This window comes from Pristiophorus japonicus, chromosome 23, assembly GCF_044704955.1.
Source record: "Pristiophorus japonicus isolate sPriJap1 chromosome 23, sPriJap1.hap1, whole genome shotgun sequence".
Classification (NCBI taxonomy): domain Eukaryota; kingdom Metazoa; phylum Chordata; class Chondrichthyes; family Pristiophoridae; genus Pristiophorus; species Pristiophorus japonicus.
In genome coordinates, this window is record NC_091999.1 from 27,418,656 (window position 1) to 27,446,457 (window position 27,802).

At 47.4% G+C, this 27,802-nt stretch overlaps 1 pseudogene; it reads left to right on the forward strand.

Moving 5' to 3' along the window:
* Window positions 1-27,802, forward strand: part of LOC139235454 (zinc finger protein 420-like) — a 59,116-nt pseudogene that overhangs the window by 20,693 nt on the left and 10,621 nt on the right.

Below are 27,802 nucleotides of genomic sequence, written 5' to 3' on the forward strand. Positions count from 1 at the left end.
GTTTGCCGCACGCTCTTTCCGCTGCCTGCACTTGATTTCTGCATGCTCTCTGCATTGAGACTCGAGGTGCTCAGCGCCCTCCCGGATGCACTTCCTCCACTTAGGGTGGTCTTTGGCCAAGGACTCCCAGGTGTCAGTGGGGATGTCGCACTTTATCAGGGAGGCTTTGAGGGTGTCCTTGTAACGTTTCTGCTGCCCACGTTTGGCTCGTTTGCCAAGAAGGACCTCCATAAAGAGCACTTGCTTCGGGAGTCTCATGTCTGGCATGCAAACTGTGTGGCCTGCCCAGCGGAGCTGATCGAGTGTGGTCAGTGCTTCAATGCTGGGGCTGTTAGCCTAGACGAGCACACTGATGTTGGTGCGCCTGTCATTCCAGGGGATTTGTCGGATCTTGTGGAGACATCATTGGTGATATATCTCCAACGACTTGAGGTGTCTACTGTACATGGTCCGTGCCTTTGAGCCATTCAGGATGGTGGGTATTACTACAGCCCTGTAGACCATGAGCTTGATGGTAGCTTTGAGGGCCTTGTCTTGGATCACTCTTTTCCTCCGCCGGCTGAATGCTGCACTGCCGCACTGGAGGTGGTGTTGAATATCCTCATCAATGTCTGCTTTTGTTGATAAGATGCTCCCGCAGTATGGGAAATGCTCCATGTTGTCGAGGGCTGCGCCGTGGATCTTGATGACTGGGTGGCAGTGTTGTACGTCGAGTACTGGCTGGTGGAGGATCTTTGTCTTACGGATATTTAACGTAAGGCCCATGTTTTCGTGTTCTCAGTAAATACGTCGACTATATCCTGGAGGTCAGTCTCAGAATGTGCGCAGACACAGGCGTTGTCCACATACTGTAGCTCAACGACAGAGGTTGGGGTTATCTTGGACTTTCTCCCGGAGGCGGCAAAGATTAAACAGCTTCCTGCTGGTTCTGTAGTTTTGTTCCACTCCAGCAGGGAATTTGTTGACTGTGAGGTCGAGCATGGCAACGAGGACAATTGAGAAGAGGGTGGGAGCAATGATGCAGCCCTGTTTGACCCTGGTCCCGACGTGGATTGGGTCTGTAATGGATCCGTCGGTAAGGATTATCACCTGCATGTCATCATGGAGCAGGCGAAGGATGTTGACACATTTTTGAGGGCATCCATATTGGAGAAAGACGCTCCATAGAGCCTCATGGTTCACAGTGTCAAATCCCTTTGTAAGGTTGACAAAACCCATGTATCACGGCTGGCGCTGGCCCCTGCATTTTTCCTGCAGCGGTCGCGCTGCAAAGATCATGTCCGATGTGCCCCGTGGGGCACTGTGACTCCAGGAGGAGCTCCTCGGCCACAGGGAGAAGACGGTTGAAGAGGACTCGAGCAAAAACTTTCCCAGTGGCTGATTAGCAGGGAGATTCCTCTGTAGTTGCTGCAGTTGAACTTGCCGCCCCTTTTTTAAAGATGGTCACGATCACTGCATCTCTGTGATCTCCAGTCATGCTCTCCTCCCTCCAGATGAGAGCGATGAGGTCATGTATTCGTGCCAACAGCGCATCTCCGCCATGCTTTAGCGCCTCAGTAGGGATTTCATCCGCTCCCGTAGCCTTGTTGTTCTTGAGCTGTCTTATGGCTTTTCGTACCTCATGCAACGTTGGTGTTTCACTGAAGTGGGGGCGGGACGCATGCTGTGGGATGGAATCGAGAACACTCGATTCAAAGTCAGAATCTCGATTGAGGAGATCTTTGAAGTGCTCCTTCCAGCGGGCCTTGACAACCTCGGTGTCCTTGATGAGTGTTTCCCCATTCTTGGCCAGCAGTGGGGTGGGGCCTTGGGAGTTTGGACCGTAGGTGGCCTTGAGTGATATAAATAATCCTCGCACATCATGGCTATTGGCCAGTTATTGTATCTCTTGTGCTGTTTCCATCCACCACCTGTTCCTTAGGTGCTAGGTTTTTTGTTGGACCTCAGCTTTGAGCCGCCTGTAGTGTTGCTTTGCTGCTCCTGAGTTGGGTTGTTGCTTGAGCCTCAGAAATATAAATTCTTGGATCTCTGATCATTCTCATCAAGCCAGTCCTCGTGTGTTCTGGTTGAATGACCAAGTGTCTCTTCACAGGCACTGGTTATGAGGCCTGGAGGGCAGACCAAGCACTGTGGGCGTTCAGCATCTCAGCGTCATCAAGGCACGTCAGGTTAGCTGTGAAACGTTGGCTGTATAGGGCTGTCTTAGCTGGGTCTTTAATTGCCCCAGCATTGACTTTCTTGCGGCACTGCTTCTGCTGTCCCCTCCACTTTGGGGTTAATGTCGATGATGGGTCAGGCGGTCGTCCGGCCTACAGTCGTCAGCTCCTATCATGACGTGGGTGATGCGCACACCCTTGCGATCCCTGGCTCGGACGAAGACATAGTCGAGCAGGTGCCAGCGTTTGGAGGAAGGGTGTTGCCACGATGCCTTGTATTTTTCCTTCTGGCGGAACAAGGTGTTGGTGATGAGAAGTTCATGTTCTAGATATTTTGTCAGGAGTAGGATAATGCTGGAGTTGGCTTTCCCTACCCCCTCACTGCTAATCACGCCTCCCCAGAGGGCTGTGTCTTTGCCGACCCTGGCATTGAAGTCACCGAGGAGGATCAGTTTGTCACCTGCCGGGACACAGGACAGGGATGTTTCGAGGTTGGAATAAAAACCCTCTTTGGTCTCATCCATTGCATCCAGTGTTGGGGCATACGCACCGATGACTGTGGCGCATTGGTTCCGGGATAGGATGAGTTGAAGCTTCAACAGGCGTTCGTTAACCCCACAGGGAGTGTCTTTGCAGCTGTCGACCAGCTCATTTTAATGGCGAAGCCGACTTTATGAAGGTGGCGTTCTTCCTCTGGTTTTCATTTCCAGAAAAAGGTGTAACCTCCATCTTGTTCCTTGAGCTGGCCTTCCCCTGCCTGCCGGATCTCGCTTAGGGTGGCGATGTCGATGTCAAAGCTTCTAAGTTCCCGGGCAACTATGGTGTTGCGGCATTCTGGCCTGTTGCTGTTGCAGTTGTCCAATGGGAGTCCTGAAGTTTCAGGTCCCGAACTTCATGTTAACGGAGTGGAAGATGCCTGTGTGTGAGTTCTTTTAATGTGGGGTGGCTGAGCTCAGCAAGGTCTTGGTCCAGTGGCAAGGGATCCAAGACGACTGGAGACCAGGCACTTCTGTATGAGCCTAATTGCCAAAGGCGAAATGTTGGTTGCAAGCTCGGCATTGAGGAGCACCCTTGTTGGTAGGTGGTCCGAGGCTTGGTTGGGGGCAGCCATTAGGAAATCAGTTGTCTGCTGCAGTTCCAAGTGGGAGGTCAGCAAGGAGTAGGAGGGTGAAAGAATCATAGCCAGGCCACCAGTGGGGAAGGAGAGGTCCAGCCATTGACAAGGAGAGACATATAGGCCCGCTGCTGGAGGAATGTAGACCCGCCGCAGGAGGGGCCGGGTGATGTCGCGGTCGGAGGCACACCTGCTTGCTGGGCATCGTCGTGAGTAACCTGGTTTCAAATGGCTGGAAATGATGCTAATAAAACACACCAAACTATTTTCTATTTAGATTGGGGTACAGTATTCAATTGCTTAATAAAACATTTTTAGAAGAAAATTATTCTTAAAGGTTCCTCCACGTTGTTTAAAAGTTTCTTCAGAAGTTTTAAAAGTTTTTCCCGGAGTTTTAAAAAAAGTTCCCCAAATTATTTAAAGTTTTCTCCAGAGATTTTAAACGTTTCCCCAAGTTGTTTAAAAGTTTCTCTTGAAGTTTTAAAAGTTTTCCCAAGTTGATTAAAAGTTTATAATGAAAGTCAGTAGTAAGCTACCTGCCTTCGTACTGTTCCATGGGTGCTGCCATCCCTCTGCCGCTGCACAAAGCCCTGGCTAGACCACACCTGGAGCACTGCGGGGAATTAGAAGCTCAGTCATCTCTGAAGGGGGCCCGAATGCCTGGACGCCATGTACAGTCCCAGGGTCAGATTCCCCATGTACAGTCCCAGGGTTAGAATCGCTCTGTACATTCCAAGTGTCAGAATCCCCATGTACAATGCCAGCATTAGAATCCCCATGTACAGTCCCAGGGTTAGATTCCCCATTTACTCTCCCAGGGTTAGAATTCCCACAATCTCGCCCAGGGATAAAATCCCCATGTGCAGTCCCAGGGTTAGAATCCCCATTTACAGTGCCTGGGTTAGAACCCCCATGTATGGTCCCAGGGTTCGAATCCCCATTTACTCTCCCAGTGTTAGAATGCCCAAGTACTCTCCCAGGGTTCGAATCCCCATGTACAGTCCCAGGATTGGAATCCCAATATACAGTCTCAGGTTTGGAAACCTGTGACTGCACACAGATGAAGAGAAAAATTGAGGCCTTGAATCTGAGTTGGGGAAAAATCATAGAAACATGATTCAATTTCTATCCTAAACTATTTGAAATCAAATAAAATGAATTGTTGCAATTAACACATTACTTTCATGCCAAATGGGAAACAAGTGATGTGTGGGCTGTGCAGGAGTGTTTGTGCCCGGTTACACAGCATGTCCTGGCTCTCCACTCTAAATGCACTTCTTTAGGTTCACAGTCTCATTGACACATCCAACTGACTAGATGGACCTCGCCCTTTAAACCCCATCAGAGAAATATCAGCATTTGATGTTTAATTTGCTAAACCTTTATAAAACACTGGTTAGGCCTCAGCTGGAGAATTGTGTTCAAGTTTGGGCTTCAAACTTTCGTAATGATGGCAAGCTTTTAGAGAAGGTGCAGAAGGAATGGTTCCAGGAAGATGAGACTTCCGTGATGTGGAGAGCCTGCTGAAGTTTTCTCCAGGGTGCAGGAAAGGGTAAAAAGAGATTTGATGGAGATGTACAAAATTATAAACGATTTAGATCGCGTAAATATGGAGAAAGTATTTCCAGTGGCATTAGGGTAGGTAACCAAAGGAGTCAGACATCCGATGATTGGCAAAATAACGAGAGATGAGATGTGGGATCATTGGTTACTCAGCGAATTGTTATGATCCAGATTGCACTGTCTGAAAGGGTTGTGGAAGTAGATTGAATTGTAACTTTTAAAAGGGAATTGGATAAATACTTGCTGGGAAAAATATCCCTAGCAATGGGTAAATAGCAGAGGAGTGAGACTCATTGAACAGCTTCACCAAAGAGCCGGCACAGACAGGATGGGCTGCATGGCCTCCTGTGCGTCCTCTCCGTGACAATGGCGGATGATCTTACCCAGAGTGCTCTGCCCATCGGAATACGCCCTATCTCCATCAGCAGGGGGGTAACGTGGGTAGGCCTGGTTCCTGGAGAGCACGCCCCTGTGCGGAGAGGCTCCTGGGGACTGATTGGAGCGAGCACGGCATCAGCATCACCAAGTGTGGCTCTCATGCGCCAGGCAACACCGAGTGTGACTCTCAGTCCCGGGCAGCACCGAGTGTGGCTCCCAGGCCCATGCACCAGGCTCCATGCATCACTGAGTGCGGCTCTCAGGACCCGGGCAACACCGAGAGTGGCTCTCAGGCCCCGGGCAACACCGAGTGTGGCTCTCAGGTCCCGGGCAACACCGAATGCGGCTCTCAGCCTGCGTGTCAAAGCCTCCGGGCCCGGCACCAGCAAACCCCGGGGGCAGTGTCTCCCCCACATCAAGAAAACAACTACTTGCATTTATACAGCATGTCCAGCAATTCCCAGCCGCTCCGTATCAGGGTGGGCACTGAATGCGGAAGTCACTCCCTGGCCTCCTGTACAGTATAGAATTAGGCAGTCCCTTGAATCGATGATGACCCGCTTCCACACCAAAACGGATGAGTTCACAGATGTTTCATTATGAGACCTGATATTCCAGGTCCCGAACTACATATTAAAGTGTGGAAGATGCTTGTGTGTGGATTCTTTTAACGTGGGTAACCGTTGCACACAAGCCACCACACGGGCTGAATCGAGTGAGGTCTTGGTCCGGAGTCAAAGGTTAACCAAGACGACTGGAGACCAAGCTCTGCTGCACAGACCTGGTGCACAAACTTGTACTGCCCATAGATCGCATTGTGGTCTGGCCCATGCTGTCCCTGGACCCTTGCCTATTCCGGGCCCCGAACTCGCGCCTCTTGTGGCCCCAATCTCTCTGCCCCAAACTCTCATCTCTCGTGGGGCCCAATCTCTCCGCCCCGAACTCTCGCCTTTCGTGGGCCCCAATCTCTCTGCCCGAAGTCTCGCCTCTCGTGGGACCCAATGTCGCCACCCAGAACTCTCGCCGCTTGTGGGCCCCAATCTCTCCGCCCTGAACACCAGTCTCTCCTTGGCCCCAATCTCTCCTCCCCGAACAGTCGCCTCTCCTTGGCTCCAATCACTCTTCCCCAAACTCTCTCCTCTCCTTGGCCCCAATCTCTCCATTCCGAACTCTTGCCTCTCCTTGGCCCCAATCTCTCAGCCCCGAACTCTCACTTCTTGTGGGCCCCAATCTTTCTCCCCCGATCTCTCGCCTCTCGTGGGACCCAAACCCTCCGCCCTGAACTGCCGCCTCTCCTTGGCCCCAATCTCTCCTCCCCGAACTCTCGCCTCTCCTTGGCCCCAATCTCTCCATTCCGAACTCTTGCCTCTCCTTGGCCCCAATCTCTCAGCCCCAAATTCTCGCCTCTTGTGGGCCGCAATCTCTCAGGCTCGATCTCCCGTCGCTACTCCACCCCGACCTCATCACTCCTCTGCTGCTTGCCGCATCGCCTGCTGTACCTGGTCCGTTTCGATGGTCCAGCCCACGCTCCAATCGCAGACCTGGATTCCGGTACAAAGCAAAATCATTAAGGAAGAAATAGCGGGACATCTAGATAGGAATAGTGCAATCAAGCAGACGCAGCATGGATTCATGAAGGGGAAATCATGTTTAACTAATTTACTGGGATTCTTTGAGGATATAACGAGCATGGTGGATAGAGGTGTACCGATGGATGTGGTGTATTTAGATTTCCAAAAGGCATTCGATAAGGTACCACACAAAAGGTTACTGCAGAAGATAGAGGTATGCGGAGTCAGAGGAAATGTATTAGCATGGATAGAGATTTGGCTGGCGAACAGAAAGCAGAGAATCGGGATAAATTGATCCTTTTCGGGTTGGAAATCGGTGGTTAGTGGTGTGCCACAGGAATCGGTGCTGGGACCACAAATGTTTACAATATACATAGATGACCTGGAAGAGGGGACAGAGTGTAGTGTAACAAAATTTGCAGATGACACTAAGATTAGTGGGAAAGCGGGTTGTGTAGAGGACTCAGAGAGGCTGCAGAGATTTGGATAGGTTAAGCGAATGGGCTAAGGTTTGGCAGATGGAATACAATGTCGGAAAGTGTGAGGTCATTCACCTAGGGAAAAAAAAGTAATGGGGAATATTATTTCACTGTGGAGAAATTACAACATGCTGAGGTGCAGAGGTTCCTGGGGGTCCTTGTGCATGAATCCCAAAAAGTTAGTTTGCAGGTGCAGCAGGTAATAAGGAAGGCGAATGGAATGTTGGCCTTCATTGCGAGAGGGATGGAATACAAAAGCAGGGAGGTCCTGCTGTAACTGTATAGGGTATTGGTAAGGCCGCACCTGGAGTGCTGCATGCAGTTTTGGTCACCTTACTTAAGGAAGGATATACTGGCTTTGGAGGGGGTACAGAGACGATTCACTCGGCTGATTCCGGAGATGAGGGGTTTACCTTATGATGATAGATTGAGTAGGCTGGGTCTTTACTCGTTGGAGTTCAGAATGAAGAGGTGTGATCTAAAAGAAACATTTAAAATCATGAAAGGGATAGACAAGATAGAGGCAGAGAGGTTGTTTCCACTGGTAGGGGAGACTAGAACTCGAGGGCACAGCCTCAAAATACGGCGGAGCCAACTTAAAACCGAGTTGAGAAGGAATTTCTTCTCCCAGAGGGTTGTGAATCTGTGGAATTCTCTGCCGAAGGAAGCAGTTGAGGCTAGCTCATTGAATGTGTTCAAGTCACAGATAGATAGATTTTTAACCAATAAGGGAATTAAGGGTTACGGGGAGAGGGCGGGTAAGTGGTGCTGAGTCCACGGCCAGATCAGCCATGATCTTGTTGAATGGCGGAACAGGCTCGATGGGCTAGATGGCCTACTCCTGTTCCTAATTCTTATGTTCTTATATTCTTATGTAAAATCTAGAATCTCAATTCTACAAATCTCGGGCAATTTAGAATAAATCGCCTCTCAACTATGCTGCAAATGTTAGAAAGTCGCTTTGGATACCTGGCCTCCTGTGTGGGTCAGTTTGTTGCATCTGTTTGAGCTGGAGTGGAGATGGAGGAAAAGCTGCTGGGTTTCGCCCCCAATATATCTGGGCCCAGTGAGACCAACAATTCCCCATGTTGGGCTGTCAATGGAGGTGGGTTCCCTTTCCTGCAGGACATTGATAAACCAGTTGGTTTTTTCCACAAACTGGCAGTTTTCATGGTTACTATTTCTAGTGCTGGCCCCACAAATGACCAAGTTCATTAAGCTCAATTTCAAAAAGTACCTTTGTGTTTTTGTGGGTTCTCTCTCATCCACCCTTTTTCTTGACTGAAATTCACTTTACAGGGTATTAAAAGGGGAGGATTTATTGACCGGAGGCTCAAACCAAACATCACATCAACATCTGACGAAGTCACTCGATTAATCGGGAATGGATTATCATCCTGCAACTATCGATGCAAAGGGGGAGAAAGTGTACACGTGCTCTGTGTGTGGACAAGGCTTCAGCCGATCATCCAACCTGGAGAGACACAAGCGCAGTCACACTGGGGAGAAACTGTGTAAATGTGGGGACTGTGGGAAACGTTTCAACTACCTGTCCCAGCTGGAAACACATCAGCGAGTTCACACTGGGGAGAAGCCGTTCACCTGCTCCAAGTGTCAGGAGGGATTCACTCAGTCATCCAACCTGCTGATACATCAGCGAATTCACACTGGGGAAAGGCCGTTCACCTGTTCCGGTGTGGGAAGGGATTCACTCAGTCATCCACCCTGCTGACACACCAGCGAATTCACACTGGGGAGAGGCCGTTCAGCTGCTCTGAGTGTGGGAAAGGATTCAATGAGTCATCCAATCTGCTGGCACACCAGCGAATTCACACCGGGAGGAGGCCGTTCATCTGCTCTGAGTGTGGGAAGGGATTCACTCGGTCATCCCATCTGTTGAGGCACCAGCGAGTTCACAAATGATTGTAGGGGTTGGATTATGCTGTTATTGCTGCTGTTAATCACAACCCGACTGATCCATGTTCATTCTGACAGTTTGGGTTTGTTTCCGCTGATGAAAACTCCTGTAACTGGACTGGAGATTAATATTTGGGATGTCGACAAATAAATTCGTGTTACTTTCAAGACATTGCTGTAGATTTTTCTCTTTCCCACCCGAGTGTTTAGCATCACCTGGCTAGAGCTCAGAGAGGACAAGCTGCGGGGAGGAACATATGGGGGAAGAACTTCAGCACGGACAAAATCCTTCAGGGTTATACTGAGAGTGGCAAATGGCACTTTGGTCTTTCTCATCTCTCTTCACTGACAGCAACCCGTGCGGGTTAATCTTGACAGTGTAAGGTGCGGATGATATCCACCCAAGGGTGCTAAAAGAGATGGGATGGGAGCTCTGCCAGCCTCTTGCCCATATCGCCAACAGCTCAGTAGATTCATGGGTTGTTCCCTGAGATTGGAAGGTAGCACATGTAGTTCCCATTTTTCAATTGTGCACAAGTCAGAGCTCGGAAACTCAAGGCCCATCAACGTGACCTCGATCACTGGGAAGGTGCTTGAAGGGATCCTGAGAGATGCTGTTTTCCATCATGGGGAAAGTGAAGGGGCCATTAGAGATACTGAACATGGATTCCGGAAAACAAGGTCATGGCTTACAAACTAGCTTGAGTTTGTAAAGAAGTTGTCAGGTTGTGGATGGGGGAATCCGGTTGACATTGTCTACCTCAGGATGTCAAACTCATTTTCTAGGGTGGGCCTGATCCAATAACCTGGCACTTGGCATGGGACACATTCAGCAAAAGCCATTAAAATAGGAATAAATGAAGATAAACTACATCGGAATTTGCATTTAGATTTTATTTACTGCCGCTGCTTCCAATCCCTGGCACCTCTTAGCTTGAGCGTTCATGAACTGACCATGCTCAAACCATAAGCACAAGGATATCGGTGCATGGTTCTGCCTCTGACCACAAGGCTATGTCACTGCCACATACAGATACCGTTTCCTTGTTTCACATCTCCATACAAACACCATCTCTTCACACATCCCCTTGCTACACAATTGCAGCAGACATGAGCAAGGACGTGAGGCTGATTAAAAGACACATTTCATTACAGCAAAGGTTACACTGGGAGAAATGTTCAGTTATTTTCCATTACAGGCAAAATGCCGGGCAAACCAGCAGCACACTGGCACCTGAAGAGTGTCTCATCGGCCTACAGGCTTTTCTTAAATAGATTTGCTGCGTGGAAATAAACTTAAACCAGCATTGCGGGCGTGATGCTCTATTCACACATTGAAGGCGAGAGAGATGCTGTCGGGCATACACTAAGTCAAGTAGCTGAAAGTGATTCACAAATTGGGTTTTGTGTTTCCTGATCCCGGGCGTGTTACCAATACCGGCAAAGATGAAGCCCATGGAATAAAAGGGACAATGGATACTGTCTCACTGTGAGCGAGTCGGAATGAGAAGCTTTAACAACAATCCATGATTCACAATGGGAGACCTCACCAGACGAAAGGACATTGGGCGTTTAATGAGCTCTTTTTGTCAGTGGGCTACAGGAGGCTATTTGTGTCAGAAGGAAAGCTGGTCACAGCAAACGAACAGTTTACTGGCCTGTCCAGGGCCCACTCTGACCCAACCTTCTCTCTCTCACTATTGATGGACACTGCTGCAGTAATTGCTCCTCTAACTTTTCCTCTCTTGTCCCTCCCACACCCCTAACCGGACACAATCTCCCTCCCCCTACATCCTCACTCAGCTGGAATCCACACCAGTCTCCCCATCTGCTCCTTGTTCTCTCTCTGGATCCTGAAACTACACAACTCGCTGATCCCTCCTGAAGTTACAGGCTCTAAAACTGAAGCTTGGTGGCCCTCAGTCCCTTCTCCTTGATTTACCTCCCCTTCTCTCCTCCTCTTTCCCCTTTGGTTGTGTTCCACACACTGGGCCTTGGGCCTTCCCCAGGTATTCTCAGTATGAACAGGGGGATGTGTGAGACAGGATGTCCCAGCTCTCCTCCTTTAAAGGGACATGCAGAGGACCAGCTGGGCTCATGGCCCTGCTTTATGACATCACTGCAGTGCCTAACAACGAACCTCCCGGAGCCCTGATCATTTTGGTCTGGGTTGAGCTCAGTGTTGTTACAGGAAGGGAAGCAGGAGCAGTATTTGACCCGTGTGAAGCCCAGGATTAATGGGAGAGGTACAGGATCAATTTATACCTTATTGAGTGCGAAATGTCATTGTCCCAGACACTCCTTGTCCCTCAGTATCTGTGTCGGGGAGCGACCGATGGGTTCACTCTGTCTCTAACCCGTGCTGTGCCCGACTGGAGAGTGTTTGATGCTAGCACGAGGTGCTCAGCTTAATGAGCACAACATTTAATCCAAAGATGATCAGATAAACCCATCTGCTTCACCCCTGGACACGGGTCCTGAAGGACAGGGAGTGTCTCTAATAATTTGGCTGGTATCCTTGATCAAATTTAAACACCTCACATCTCTTTTTAAAAATTCGTTCATGGGATGTGGGCGTCGCCTCTCATCTCTCATTCTTCTGTACGAGCGCGAATATAGGCCTAGTCTACTCAATCTCTCAAAGGACAATCCTCCCATCCCAGAAATCAGTCTGGCAAACTTTCATTGCACTCCCTCTATAGCAAGTTTATCATTCCTTACGTAAGGAGACCAAAACTGTACACAATACTCCAGGTGTGGTCTCACCAGAGCCCTTTATAATTGCAGTAAGATGTATTTACTCTTATACTCAAATCTTTTTGTAATAAAGGCCAATATACCATTTGCTTTCTTAATTGCTTGCGTATAAACTTTTAACGATTTGTGGACAAGAACACCCAGGTCCCTCTGAACACCAACATTTCCCAATCACTCACCATTTAAAAAAATCCTTTGCCTTTCTATTTTTACTCTCAGTTTATAACTTAACATTTCTTCACATTATATTCCATTTGCCATGTTCTTGCCCACTCACTGAATCTGTGTATATCCCGTTGAAACCTCTTTTCATCCTCCTCACAACTTACATTCCCAACTAGCTTTGTAGCCTCAGCAAACTTCCATATATTACATTTGGTTCCCTCATCCAAATTATTGATATAGATTGTGAATAGCTGGGGCCCAAGCACCGATCCTTGCAGCACCCCACCAGTTACAGCCTGCCAACCCAGAAATCACCCGTTTATTCCTACTCTGTTTTCTGAACGTTAACCAATCCTTGTTAATATATTACCCCTAATCTCACGAGCGATAATTTTGTTTAATAATCCCTTGTGTGGCACCTCATTGAATGCCTTTTGTAAATCTAAATAAACCACATCAAGTGGTTCGCCCTTTTCTATCCTGCGAGTGACAACCTCAAGAAATACTAACAGATTTGTCAAGTACAATTTCCCTCTCATAAATCCGTGTTCATTCTGCGCAATCGTGTTATTACTTACAACGTGCTTAATAATAGATTTTATCATTTTCACGACTACTGATATCAGAATTACCAGTATTGCACGGGTTAGATACAGAGTAAATCTCACTTCATCCTGTCCCAAACACTATCAGGGTTGATACAGAGTAAATCTCAGACTACAATATCCCAAATACTCCCAGGGCAGGTACAACTTGGTTTAGATACAGAGTAAAGCTCCCTCTACACTTTGCCATTAACCAGTCCCAGGGCAGGTGCAGTACAGGTTAGACATGGAGTATATTTTCCTCAACCCTGCCACAAGACATTCTCAGGGCAGGTACAGCACGGGTTAGATGGAGAGTAAAGCTCCCTCGACACTGTCCCATCAAACACTCCCAGTGCAAGTACAGCACGTGGTTAGATACAGAGTAAAGCTCCCTCTACACTGCCCCATCAAACACTCCCAGGACAGGTACAGCACAGGTTACATGGAGTACATTCTCCTTCTACCCTGACCCAGCAATTCCTTTGCAAATACAGCATTTGTTACATGTAAAATAAATCTCCCTTTACACTGTTCGATCAAACACTCCCAGAGCAGGTACTGCATTGGTTATTCACTAAGTAAAGCTCCCTCTACACTGTCGAAATAAACACTCCGAGGACAGCTACAGCACAGTGTAGATACAGTGTAATTCTCTCTCTAATCTCTCTAGAATCTTGCACAGTTTTGGTCGCCTTATTTAAGGAAGGATATATTTGCCTTGCTTAGAAACAGAGTAAAACTCCCTCAATACTCTCCCACCAGACATTGCAAGTGCAGGTACAAAGCAGGTTAGATACAGAGTATATCTTCCTCAATCCTGCCCCAAGCATTCCTGACCAGGTACTGCATTGGTTAGATTCAGATTAAAGCTCCTTCTACACTGTCCCATCAAACACTCCCAAGGCAGGTACAGCATGGGTTAGATACAGAGTAAAGCTCCCTCTATACTGTCGCATCAAGTACACCCACAGCAAGTAGAGCACGGGTAGATATGGAGTAAAGCCCCCCCTAGACTGTCCCGTCCAATGTTATTGAATGGGGAGCAGGCTCCGGGGGCCGGGTGGCCCCCTCCTGCTCTTATTTCTCATGGTCTTATGTATCCAGCATGCCCCGCAGGGGAGAATGTGCCGCACTCAGACGACAGGAGCTCAGTGCGCCCGTGCTGGTCCTGGCTGTGTTTGGAGTATGCGCGGTGTGTGTAATAGTGGAGGAGACACATTTCGGGCAGGCTCCACAGAAGTGTCCTTTTCATTGGGACGAAGGGGAATAATGGACCACTGGGGAGTAAAGGAGGCTTCATTAACAACCGGTACCCGCCGCAAGCCCGGAATAGTAACCAGAATATCGGCGATTGCAGTTTCGGGGCTTTTTCCCATTCACAGGTCCAGGCTAACGGCGGTGCAGGAAGTCAGGTTCAGCGCTCCGCCATCTTGATTCAGTTAGTAGCACAGTGCCATTTGCGGCCATCTTGGTGCAGGTACAAAGTGAATGATATCAGTGTCTGGAACTGAACGCAGCCAGATTAAGCAACTTCAGGGGTGGGGAACCAGTGATTGTAGAACTGAACCCAGCCACAGTCAACACATTCAGGGGAGGGGAACCAGTGAGTGTAGAACTGAACCCAGCCACAGCCAACTCATTCAGGGGAGGGGAATCAGTGAGTGTAGAACTGAACCCAGCCAGAGTCAGCACCTTCAGGGGAGGGGAAACATTGAGTGTAGAACTGAACCCAGCCAGAGTCAGCATCTTTAGGAGAAGGAAGTGTACCTGTTTGTGTAGAACTGAACCCAGCCAGTGTCAGCACATTCTGGGAAGGAGAAGGAGGGGAACCAGTGAGTGTAAACCTGAACCCAACCAAAATTGGTAGTGAAAACTGGGAGTAGAGGAGAAACTGTCTGGAAATTTGTGTTGATTTGGATTTCAGCACAGCAGGTGGGACAACGTGTGGGACAGGGATTTGTAGCTTTGGAAGGACAAGGGAGATAAGCTTGTTTCATGGAAACTAGATGAGTCTCTCCTGAATTTCTGTCCTGTACTGACAGCGATGAGTTTTGTTATCCCCTTTTACAGCGTATTAGAAGGGGAAATTTTCAGACAGGAAACACAAACCAAACATCATGTCAAGAGCTGACAGAGTCACTCGATGCATCAGGACCTGAATATCATCGGCCTTTCAAAGTGGAAGGAGAAATGTTTGTCTGTCTTGCCTGTGGGAAAAGATTTCAAACATCAGTGTGACTGGAAAAGCACCGAGACACACACTCCCGAGTGAGTGTTCCAGTGCACGGACTGTGGAAAGAGCTTTAACCAGTTACACAGCCTGAAGAAAACATCGCAGCATATAAAGCACCGAGAAACTGTAAACGTTTTGTGCATATGGGTTAGGGCCAACTGATCGACCAACCATGGAGATTCACAAGGACACCCGCACCACGGAGAAACCCTGGAAATGTGGTGACTGTGGGAAGGCACTCAGATCGCCGTCAGAACTGGAAATTCATCGACGTCGTCACATTGGGGAGAGGCCATTCATTTGCTCTCTGTGTGGAAAGGGATTCACTGCATCATCCCACCAGCTGAAATACCAACGAGTTCACACATGGGAGAACACGTTCACCTGCTCTGAGTGTGGGAAGCGATTCACTCGGTCATCCCACCTGCTGACACACCAGTGAGTTCACACTGGGGAGAGGCCGTTCACCTGCTATGAGTGTGGGAAGGGATTCACTCAGTCATCCGATTTGCTGACACACCAGCGAGGTCACACTGGGGAGAGGCTGTTCACCTGCTCAGAGTGTGGGAAGGGATTCACTCAGTCATCCACCCTGCTGACATACCAGCGAGGTCACACTGGGGAGAGGCTGTTCACCTGCTCAGAGTGTGGGAAGGGATTCACTCAGTCATCCAACTTGCTGACATACCAGCGAGTTCACAAGTGACTCAAGGGGTTAGAATCTGCTGTTATTGCTGCTGTTAATCACATCCCGACTGAACCATGTTCAATCTAACAGTTTGGGTTTGTTTCTGCTAATAATAACCCTGAAACTGGGCTGGACCTTAATATTCTGGATATATTGCTGATTGTGTTCTCGGAGCTGCAGTGTCCATTTAAAAACTGTGTGTGTTATCTTTCCCCTTAACTCAGCAACTCTCAACAATAAAATTATGAACTTTTACTTTAATCCTATCTTGATCTTTGGTAGACAATCTACAATAATGTAAACGTTTGTACTGAATATAATCTCCAATTAGAAAGAGCTTGCTGACAATTCTTACTGACTTGCACATTACACACAGCGGCCGCTCCATTATCCACCAGAAAGAAGGGGAATGGAAATTGGTGGGGAATCAGTGTCCACAAATGGTGTCCCCCATCTGGTGTAGCAAAACCCCTGGCACGGGAATGGAGTCAAGTCCAAACCAAAACTGTGTGCAGTACTCCAGGTGTGGTCTTACCAACGCCCTGTACATTTGTAGCAGGACTTCCCTACTTTTGTACTCCATCCCCCTTGCAATAAAGGCCAGCATACCATTTGCTTTCCTGATTATTGCTCTATCTGCATGCTAAATTTTTGCATTTCATGTACAAGAACCCCCAGATCCCTCCGTATTACAGCATTTGGTAATCGTCCCCATTTAAAGAATCATTTGCTTTTTAATTTGTACTACCAAAGGGGATAAGCTGACATTTTAACACATTACAATCCATCTGCCAGATTTTGCCCACTCACTGAGCCTTGCTATATCCTTTCGTAGATTATCTGCGTCCTCCTCACAGCTTGCTTTCCCAACTATCTTTGTATCATCAGCAAATTTGATTATGTTACACTCGGTCCCTCCATCCAAGTCATTAATATAAATTGTAAATAGTTGAGGCCCCAGCACTGATCCCTGTGGCATTCCACTAGTTACAGTTTGCCAACCTGAAAATATCCATTTATCCCGACTCTCTGTTTTCTGTTAGTTTGCCAATCCTCCATCCACGGTGATACATTACCCCCAATCCTATGAGCTCTTAGCTTGTGCAATAGCCTTTTGTGTAGCACCATATGGAATGCTTTCTGGAAATCCAAATATACAACATCAACTGGTCTCCTTTATTCAATCCGCTCGTTACATCCTCAAACAACTCCAGGAAATTTGACAACATGATTTCTCTTTCATTAAACCAAGCTGACTCTGCTTGATGGCAATATGATTCTCTAAATGTCCTGCTAATTTTCCTTAATGATGGACTCCAGTAATTTCCCACTGACAGATGGTAGGCTAACTGGTCTATAGGTTCCTGCTCTCTGTCTCACTCCTTTCTTAATTAGGGTTGTTACACTTGCGGTATTCTTGTCCACTGGGACCTCGCCAGAATTTAGGGAATTTTGTTAGATTACAACCGATGCACCCTCTATCTCTGCAGCCACTTTTTTCAGACCCTAGAATGCATGTAATCAAGTCCAGGGGACTTGTCCGTCTTTAGTCCCATTCGTTTGATTAGTACTTGATCTCTAGTGATAGTGATTGCTCCCCCGCTACCCCGCTCCCCGCAATAGCTCCTTTGTTAGCAACTATTGGGAAGTTTTTAGGTGCCCTCTACCATGAAGACCGATTCAAAATTATTTTAAAAATTGTCTGCCATTTCCGTGTTTCCCATTATTAATTCTCCAGTTTCATCTTCTAAGGGACCAACGTTTACTTCAGCTGCTCGTTTCCGTTTTATATCCCTGTAGGAGCTCTTATTTTCTGTTTCCATATTCCTTGCTAATTTTCTCTCATCTGCTATCTTCACTGTCTCTATCATTTTTTTCGTCGTCCTTTGCTGGTTTCTAAAAATTTCCCAATCCTCAGGCCTTCCACTGTCATTCGCAACATTTTATACCTTTTTTCAATTTGATACCATCCTTTACTTCCTGAGTTAGGCAGGGATGGTTCATCCTTCTCTTAGCATCTTTATTTCTCACTTGAATAAATCTTTGCTGAGAGTTATGAAATATCTCCTTAAATGTTTGCCATTGCATTTCTACAGTCTTACCCTCTAATATATTTTCCCAGTTCACTTGTTGTCAGTGACATGGGTTGCTTTATATCACATGGGAGGAACTTGGTGTCAGTGACTGAGGGTTTGGTTCAACATTCTTTGACATGACTAAGGCTTTTGACAAGGTCAACCATGAGGCGTTATGGAGTGTACTCTACAATTTCAGCTATCCATATTCCCAATACAAGCCTCCTGCAGCAAGTGCTCTATTCGGAGTTTCGACACGGCAGGGAAAATGGGTGGGCGGGGCTTCAGGGTGTCTGTCAGTTTTATTGGACCACATGTTTGTGCCCAGGTCAGTGGCCCCTGAAAGGGAACCTTGTTGTTCTGGTGTTTGTTGTCTGGTGACTCTGGGCCAAACTGGCTCACCCTATTGGGCCAGCCCGTGATCACCCTATTGGGCTAGCCCACGCCCACCTGGCCCAGGCCATCCCAGGCTCACCTCATTGGATCAGCCCGGGCTCACCTATTGGGCCAGCCTGGGCACGACCGACTAGGCCAGCCCGGCTCACACTATTGGGCCAGCCCGGACTCATCTATTGGGCCAGCCTGGGCTCACCCTATTGGGCCAGCCCGTCTCACCCTATTGGGCCAGCACAAAAGACCCATTGTCCAGCGGAGAGAATCAGCAGCTCATTGATTTTATTCTCACTCTGCGCACAGCGGATGCAGAACTGAACCCAACATTGTAAGCTGGAAATGCATCGTCACAGTCACACTGGGGAGAGGCCGTTCAGCTGCTCTGAGTGTGGGAATAATTCACTCAGTCATCCCACCTGCTGACACACCAGCAAAATCACACCGGGGAAAGGCCGTTCTCCTGTTCTGACTGTGGGAAGGGATTCATTCAGTCATCCAACCTGCTGAGATACCAGCTAGTTCACAAATGACTGCAGCGGTTGGATTCTATTGTTTCTGCTGCTGGTAATCGCATCCTGATTGAATCATGTTTGTTGTATCAGTTGGGGTTTGTTTCTGTTGATGTGAATAACCTATAACTGGGCTAGAGTTTAATATTTTCATGTTTCAAATAACACAGTGTGTCGATATTTGATATCTCCAAGATAAGAGCGGACTAATTGATGTCTTGTTACTGACTGCACCATTTTGGGCCTTTTCTCCTTTCTAATTCTGGATTATTACAGTTCTCATACCATCAGTTACTCTCCGGGACAAGTTCCCAGTCTATTAATCACTTTCAAAAACTGGACTTAGCGTGTGCCCCGCAGCATCTCTCTAACCTTCGATGTGTGAATGGAGCACTCCGCCTGAAAACCTGGTTTCAATTTAAATTTGAATCCACTCAGCAAATGCATTTAAAAAAAATATGTACATGTAAACTGATCACATGAAGTAATTGGCAAAGGTTTAGATTCACCAAGATGAATAAGTGAACACATCACGGCCCAATAACCCAGCTCTATATTCACAGGAGAAAGTCTGTTATCTATCTCCTCGAATGGCAGTTGGTGAGATGAGCGACTGAATCTCTTTCCATGCACAACAGCATCCATTCCCACTGTCCCCACATTTAGTGTTGAGTCAGGTGGGCGCACGAGTCTCACAGGCTGAACGATTGGTTGGAGGAGCATCCACACACAGAACATGTGTCCTGCTTCTCCCCGCTGTGATTGGTGTTTTTAAAAAGGCTGATGATAAGATGATCCTGATCAATCCGGGGAATCTGTCAAATCTTGACGCGATGTCTGGATTGCGTTTCCCAGTTGCAGATCCTCCCCTTCTAATACCCTGAAAATAAATGGTGGTTCCAAACGTTGTTACGTTAAGTACAGGATATAAATTCAGAATAGACAATTCTAGATTCTATGGAACATTCTGTCCCCTCCTGTCCCTCCTAAGTTCCTTATTCTAGACATTTACTGTCTAAAATCAACATTCATTTAATCGCCTGAGCTTTATTATCTCCAGAAAGTGCTGAATCTGGCTCGGTGAAATTCCACAAACAATAGATAACCTCTAGTGCCACACGGTCAGTCGATTCTGTGAGTACCAGCAGGATTTCCACTGTGGTAGGCATCACAGCCTCAACTCCTGTCCTCAAATGACATCCACACACTTCCCAGTTGTGATGAGGCCAATTATAACCTGTGAACTGCTGCCTTGGCTGAGCTCAACTAACAGCCCAGATCAAGGATCGAACTTGGGACCGTCCCAGTCAGTACTGCAGTGTTCTAAAATTTGGGGGGGGGGGTGTTGGGGAAGGGTGGGAACAGAATATTTTGAAACAAATTTGACTCTACCTGTAAATGAAACATTCATCACAATGTACAATTCTGAATTCTTTCCAAAGTAGACAAGCAAGTGAAATGGATCATCAAAAACTGTGAGACATTTTTGAATGGCTCAAGTCACTGATATAGCTTTACAATCATTGCACAGTATAGAAGGGAACGACTGGTAATGGTAGCTCGGTTCGTAAAGTCCTCCGACACAATATAAACTGGACTGTCCCTTTAACTATAAAGAGGTAGCGAAAGGGGAGTCCCTGTCCCTTTATGTATATATATATATATATATATATGTGTATATGTGCATGTATATATGCATGTATGTATATATGTGTGTGTGTCTACAAAGCACATCATTCTTAATATTTGCTAATCAATTGCACAGAGATAAATTATTACACGCACAGGCATCTTCCACCCTTCAACATGTAGTTCAGGATCCGGAATATTAGGTCCTTCATTGAAACACCTGTGAACTTATTCCTTTTTGGCGTGGAAGCAAATCATCCTCGTTTCGAGGGACTGCCTGTGAAGATGACGATAATGGAGCAAGATTACCAAGAGGGTTGTTTTAAATGGAAGTAACTTGAAGGTGTTACCGACCTTGAACTTTGCTGGAACAAAAGAGAAGAGCTCCAGTAATGTTCAGCTTCTTATATGCAGTAATGAATCTTGAATGCCACAGCATGGTAACAAAATTGAACTTAAGACTTTAAAAACAAATGCTTAGAATGAATGATTTGGCGTCATGTGTTATCTTCTACGACAGACTGCTCGAGGGGGAAGATAACAGACTTGCTGTAAACGCATTGCAGATAGCTTTTGTATTGTTAAATCACAAAGGCTGGACACGGGTTTTTGTGAAAATAAAATTGATGAGCTAAATAGATAGGAGTTCCTGCTCAAGCATTCGGGATGGGAAATCTAATTCAGATAAGCTAAGTTTGACCTCTGGAGGGAAGACCTCTCACAGAGCATTGATGTTTTTCCTTTTGTTTTTTTTCTTGCAGAAGCAAGTGGAAGCGAGGGCACAGGATGCAATATCGCAGCCAGCAAGGGCCAGGTGAACGAGGGAAGGTGTGTGTGTGTCTCGAATGCTGGGGAAGCATCGCTGACCTACATAATTCCCGGTTAAGCAATGTCTCGATTTCAAAATGTTCATGCTTGTTATCAGATTCCTGCATGGCCTCGCTGCTCCCTATCTCTGTAATCTCCTCCAGCGCCACAACCCCTGAGATATCTGCTCTCCTCTAATTCTGCCGTCTTGAGCATTCCTGATGATCATCGCTCAACCTTCTGTTGCCTTGGCCCCAAGCTCTAAAACTCGTTGCCTAAACCTCTCCGCCTCTCATTCCTCCTTTAAGATGCTCCTTAAAACTCATGTCTTTGACCAAGCTTTAGGTCACCTGTCCTAATATCTGCTTATGTGGCTTGGTGTCAAGTTTTTTCACTTATAATACTCTGTAAAATTCCTTGGGACGTTTTACACATTAAAGGCGTTATATAAATACAAGTTTAGTTTTTGTTTTTGCTGATACCCTTGATTTGACCTTTCACGGTATTTTATAGAACATGCAGCTCAGAAACAAGCCATTTGACCGAACTGGTCCACGTCGGGGTTTAAATGCCACACGACCCTCCTCCCACCCTATCAACATACCCTCCTATTCCCCTACAGTTAGCAGTTCCACAGTCACTGGTTGCCTTCCAGTGCCCATCCAAAGGGCAATGTGTGAGGGTATGCAGCGATTGTTGGCAGCTTATTCAACCTTGGGGGCATCATAGTCCCTTTGCAGACTTGGCCTTTGCTGCTGTGGTGAGTGGACAGTGACCAGTGGATGGAGCCCAGGGCGGTGAGGTTAACTGCAGTCTGCCCACCAGCAGCCCAGCCTGGGTCAGCTGACACCCCAACAGTGAGCAGCTGGAATGTGCACCCTCTCCTGGTCTGCACTGGGGAGCAAGGGAGGTCAAGGGTCACCACAGAATGTCATCAACCTTGACCTCCAGCCTCTCTCCCTCAGAAGAATCAAGTTGCATTGACGTCATGATGTCATCACGTTCCAGCGCGCGTAACACTCGGCCCCCACTGTTCCGGCGATCTCAGTCACCATTGGGTGGAAGCTACTGTCAATCAGGTCGTGGGCTCTGGTCACATGCCCCTGGACCATGGGCTGCCCAACGGCTGGAGGCGGAGAGAAGATTCCGGAACGGGGAGGCGGCGGGCAGCGCAGGGGAGCCTGGACCTGGCGGGGGGGCTTTCTAAACACCCGGGTTAGGCCTCAGGCCCCAAGCAAGAACCTGCAGCTCCGGCGTTTGCCCAGAGTTCGAGTGTGTCAGATGCTTCACGGAGGCGGTCGGAGATTGTAGGGGCGGGAAGGATGTGGATCTGCGTGTGGGTCGGGAGCCTCACACACATTCGTTGCAGGCCTCAGGCTCCAATCACAGCCCAGAGGCCCCGGGTATGCCCGGCGGTGACAGGCCCGGCTTAGCGGGGTCACTGGCCACCGTCTTGCACAGGGCGGGGTCACAGCACATGCGCGACCACCTTGCCCAGGAACAATAAGTTGGCGGGCCTTCAAGATCCCAGTGCCCGCGAGATGGAGTAACCTGGGCATCACGCTCTTCATCCCCACAACAATAACCTCGGCAACAGGCTCTTCATCCCCTCACAAAAATAACCTAGGCAACAGGCTCTTCATCTCCTCACAACAGTAACCTGGGCAACAGGCTCTTCATCACCCTACAAAAGTAACGTGGGCAATAAGCGAGTCATCACCTCACAACACCATCCTGGGCAACAGTTACAACATTAGCCTCGATTTATATAGTGCCTTCAACGTAGTAAATCGTCCAAGGGCACTTCATAGGAACGTTATTGGAGAATAATTTGACACCGAAGCGTAGAAACATAGAAAGTAGGTGCAGGAGTAGGCCATTCGCCTCTTTGAGCCTGCAGCTCCATTTAATATGATCATGGCTGATCATGCAACTTCAGTACCCCATTCCTGCATTCTCTCCATATCCCTTGATCCCTTTAGCAACATCTCACTCCATTTTCAATATGTCCAACGAATATGATTCAAAACTTTCTGTGGTAGATAATTCCACAGGTTCACAACTCACTGGGAAAAAGGTTCTTCTCATCTCAGAAGAACATAAGAACATAAGAATTAGGAACAGAAGTAGGCCATCTAGCCCCTCGAGCCTGCTCCACCATTCAACAAGATCATGGCTGATCTGGCCATGGACTCAGCTCCACTTACCCGCTCGCTCCCCGTAACCCTTAATTCCCTTATTGGTTAAAGATCTATCGATCTGTGATTTGACTACATTCAATGAGCTAGCCTCAACTGCTTCCTTGGGCAGGGAATTTCACAGATTCACAACCCTCTGGGAGAACAGATTCCCTCTCAACTCAGTTTTAAATTGTCTCCCCCGTATTTTGATGCTGTGCCCCCTAGTTTGAGTCTCCCCGACCAGTGGATACAACCTCTCTGCCTCGATCTTGTCTATCCGTTTCATTGTCTTAAATGTTTCTATAAGATCACACCTCATCCTTCTGAACTCCAACGAGTACAGACCCAGTCTACTCAATCTATCATCATAGGTTAACCCCCTCATCTCTGGAATCAGCCTAGTGAATCGTCTCTGTACCCCCTTCAAAGCTAGGATATCCTTCCTTAATTAAGGTGACCAAACCTGCTCGCAGTACTCCTGGTGCGGCCTCACCAATACCCTATACAGTGTGAGCAGGACCTCCCTGCTTTTGTACTCCATCCCTCTCGCAATGAAGGCCAACATTACATTCGCCTTCCTGATTACCTGCAGCACCTGCAAACTAACTTTTTGGGATTCATGCACGAGGACCCACAGGTCTCTCTGCACCGCAGCATGTTGTACTTTCTCCCCATTCAAATAATATTCCCTTTTATTGTTTTTTTTTCCAAGGTGGATGACCTCACACTTTCCGGCTTACCCCTTATCCTTATACTGTGTCCCCTGGTTATGGAATTCCCCAACATCGGGAACATTCTTCCTGCATCTAACCTGTCCAATCCAGTCAGATTTTTATGTTTCTATGAGATCCCCTCATTCTTCTAAATTCCAGTGAGTATAAGCTGAGCCGATCCAATCTTTTCTCTTATGTCAGTCCTGCCATCCCGGGAATCCGTCTGGTGGACCTTCGCTGCACTCCGTCAATAGCAAAAACGTTTTTCCTCAGATTAGGAGACCAACGCTGCACACAATAGTCAAGATATGGTCTCACCAAGTCCCTGTACAACTGCAGTAAGACCTCACTGCTCCTATACTCAAATCCCCTCGCTATGAAGGCCAGCATACCATTTGCTTTCTTTACTGCCTACTTTGCCTGCATGCCTATCTTCAATGACTGATGAACCATGACACCCAGGTCTTTTTACACCTCCCCTTTTACTGATCTGTCACCATTCAGATAATAATCTGCCTTCCTGTTTTTGCTACCAAAGTGGATAGCCTTAAATTTATCCCCATTATACTTCATCTGACATGCATTTGCCCATTCACCGAACCTGCCACTGTCCCCCTGCAGCCTCTTAGCTTCCTTCTCGCAGCTCCAACTGCCACTCAGCTTAGTGTCATCTGCAAACTTGGAGATATTACATTCAATTACTTCGTCTAAACCATTAATGTATATTGTAAATAGCTGGGATACCCGCACTGAACCCTGTGACACCCCACTAGTCACTGCTTGCCATTTTAAAAAGGACTCGTTTATTCTGACTCTTTGCTTCCTGTCTGCCAACCAGTTCTCTATCCACGTCAATGCATTACCCCCAATACCATGTGCCTTAATTTTGGACACTAACCCCTTGTGTGGGACGTTGTCAAAAGCCTCTTGAAAGTCCAAATACATCACATCCACTGGTTCTCCCTTGTCCACTCGACGAGTTACATCTTCAAAAAACTCTCGAAGATTTGTCAAGCATGATTTTCCTTTCATAAATCCATACTGAATTGGATTCATCCTGTCACTGCTTTCCAAATGCGCTGCTATTACATCTTTAATAATTGATTCCAGCATTGTCTCCACCAACGATGTCAGGCTAACCATTCTATAATTCCCTGTTTTCTCGCTCCTTCCTTTTTTAAAAAGTGAGGTTACATTAACTCCCCTCCAATCATTAGGAACTGAACCAGAGTCAATGGAATATTGGAAAATGGCCACCAATGCATCAACATTTTCTAGGGCCACTTCCTTCAGTACTCTGGGATGCAGACTCTCAGGCCGTGGGGATTTATCGGCCTTCAGTCCCTTCAATTCCCTAACACCATTTCCTGACTATTAAGGATTTCCCTCAGTTCCCCCTTCTCGCTAGACCCTCGGTTCCCTAGTATTTTCGTGAGGTTTTTCGTGTCTTCCTTCGTACAGACAGAACCATAGTATTTGTTCAGTTCGTCTGCCTTTTCCTTGTTCCACTTTATGAAGTCACCTGATTCTGACTGCAAGGGATCTACATTAGTCTTCACTAATCTTTTTCTCTTCACGAATCTACAGAAGCTTTTACAGTCAGTTTGTATGTTCTCTGCAAGCTTACTCTCATACACTATTTCACCCCTCCTAATTAAACCCTTGATCCTCCTCTGCTGAATTCTAAATTTATCCCAGTCATGAGGTTTGCTGTTTTTTCTGGCCAATTTAGATGCATCTTCTTTGGATTTAACCCTATCCTTAATTTCCCTATCTAGCCACGGTAGAGCCACCTTCCCTGTTTTATTTTTACTCCAGACAGGGATGTACAATTGTTTAAGTTCATCTATGTGATATTTAAATGTCTGCCATTGCCTATCCACCGTCAACCCTTTAAGTATCATTTTCCAGTCGATCCCAGCACGTTCACGTCTCATACCGTCGAAGTTTCCTTTCATTAAGTTCAGGATCCTAGCCTCTAAATTAACTGTGTCACTCTCCATCTTAATAAAGAATTCTACCATATTATGGTCACTCTTCCCCAAGGGGCCCGGCACGACCAGATTGCTAATTAATCCTCTCTCGCTACACATCACCCAATCTAGGATGGCCTGCTCTCCAGTTGGTTCCTCGACATCTTGGTCTAGAAAGCCATCCCTTTTTCACTCTAGAGGATTTACTGTGATTGAAAGGCTGCATTAGAGGGAGCAGGTTGCGGCAGCGCGGTCCCGGCCTGCAAGACCATCAGCAGGCCGGGGCCATCAGAGGTAACGGCGTGGGGCGGTGGCATACCACTGCAGGTGGTCGACGGCTGTGAAGCCAGGTCGCTCATTGCAGTGCGAGCAGGCACAGCAGGAGGGGCCAAGGAGCTGAAAGAGATTGTAGAGGAAAGTGACCCGGGCCCAGGAGAGGCGTGAGTCTGGGGCCCAGAAGAGGCGAGTGCCCAGAGGCAGCATGGACCTGCTCACACTGCTATATGCGTGCACGCTAGGTCCGTGCAGCAGAGCAGGTCTCAAGTCGTCTGAGGTAATCATTGCCATTGGACCAAGACCTAGCTCTATCAAGCCTTTTGGTGGCTGGTGTGCAACGGCCATCACACATTAAAAACACCCAAGCACAGGTATCGTACACCCTCCAAAGTGTAGTTCGGGATCTGGAATATTAGGTCCTTCATTGAAACACCTGTGAACTCAACACTTTTTGGCGCAGAAGCAAGTCATCCTCGCTTCGAGGGACTGCCTATGGTGATGATACACTCCAGGAAATCCTCCTCCACAGTATTGCTACCAGTTTGGTTAGCCCAATCAAATGATGGCTTAATGTCACCCATGATAACTTCTGTACCCTTATTGCACGTGTCCCTAATTTCCTGTTTGGTGCCATCACCAAACTCCCTACTACTGTTTGATTGTCTGCACACTACTCCCACTAATGTTTTCTGCCCTTTGGTGTTTCGCAGCTGTATCCATATAGATAAAACATCATCCACGCTAATATCCTTCCTTACTATTGCGTTAATCTCCTATTTAACCAGTAACGCTACCCCACCTCCTTTTCCTTCCTGTCTGTGCTTCCTGAATATTGATTACCCCTGGATGTTGAGTTCCCAGCCTAGGTTACCCTGGAGCCATGTCACCGTAATCCCAATTATCATATCCGTTAACAGCTACCTGCGCAGTCAATTCATCCACCTTATTACGAATGCTTCTCGCACTGAGAATCCGAGCATTCAGGCTTGTTTTTTTAACAGTCTTTGTCCTTTTAGAATCATGTTGTAGTGTGCCCTTTTGTAGGCCCTTTTTAATTTTTGCCCTTGATTTCTTTGCCCTCCATTCTTACATTTCTCCTTCCTACCTTTTGCTTCTGCCCCCTTTTTATTTCCCTCTGCCTCCCTGCACAGATTCCCATTACCCTGCATTTTAGTTTAAACCCTGCCCATTTAGAATCATAGATTTAAATCATAGAATCATAGAAATTTACAGCACGGAAGGAGGCCATTTCAGCCCACCATGTCCGTGCCAGCCGACACAGAGCTATGCAGCCTAATCCCACTCTCCAGCTCTTGGTCCATTGCCTTGTAGCTTATGGCACTTCAAGTGCACATCCAAGTACTTTTTAAATGTGCTGAGTGTTTCTGCTTCGACCATCCTTTCAGGCAGTGAGTTCCAGACCCCCACCAGCCTCTGGATGAAGACATTTCCCCTCAAATCCCCTCTAAACCTCTAGAGCTTTGGGCCTCGGCAGCAGAAGGCAGGACCACCGATGGTTACGTGATTATAATTACGGATCCTAAAGAGGGCAGAATTTGAGAAGCACAGATATATGGGGAGGGGATTGGGCTTTTGAGACTGAAGGATATTCCTGTGATAGGGAGGGACGAGGCCACGG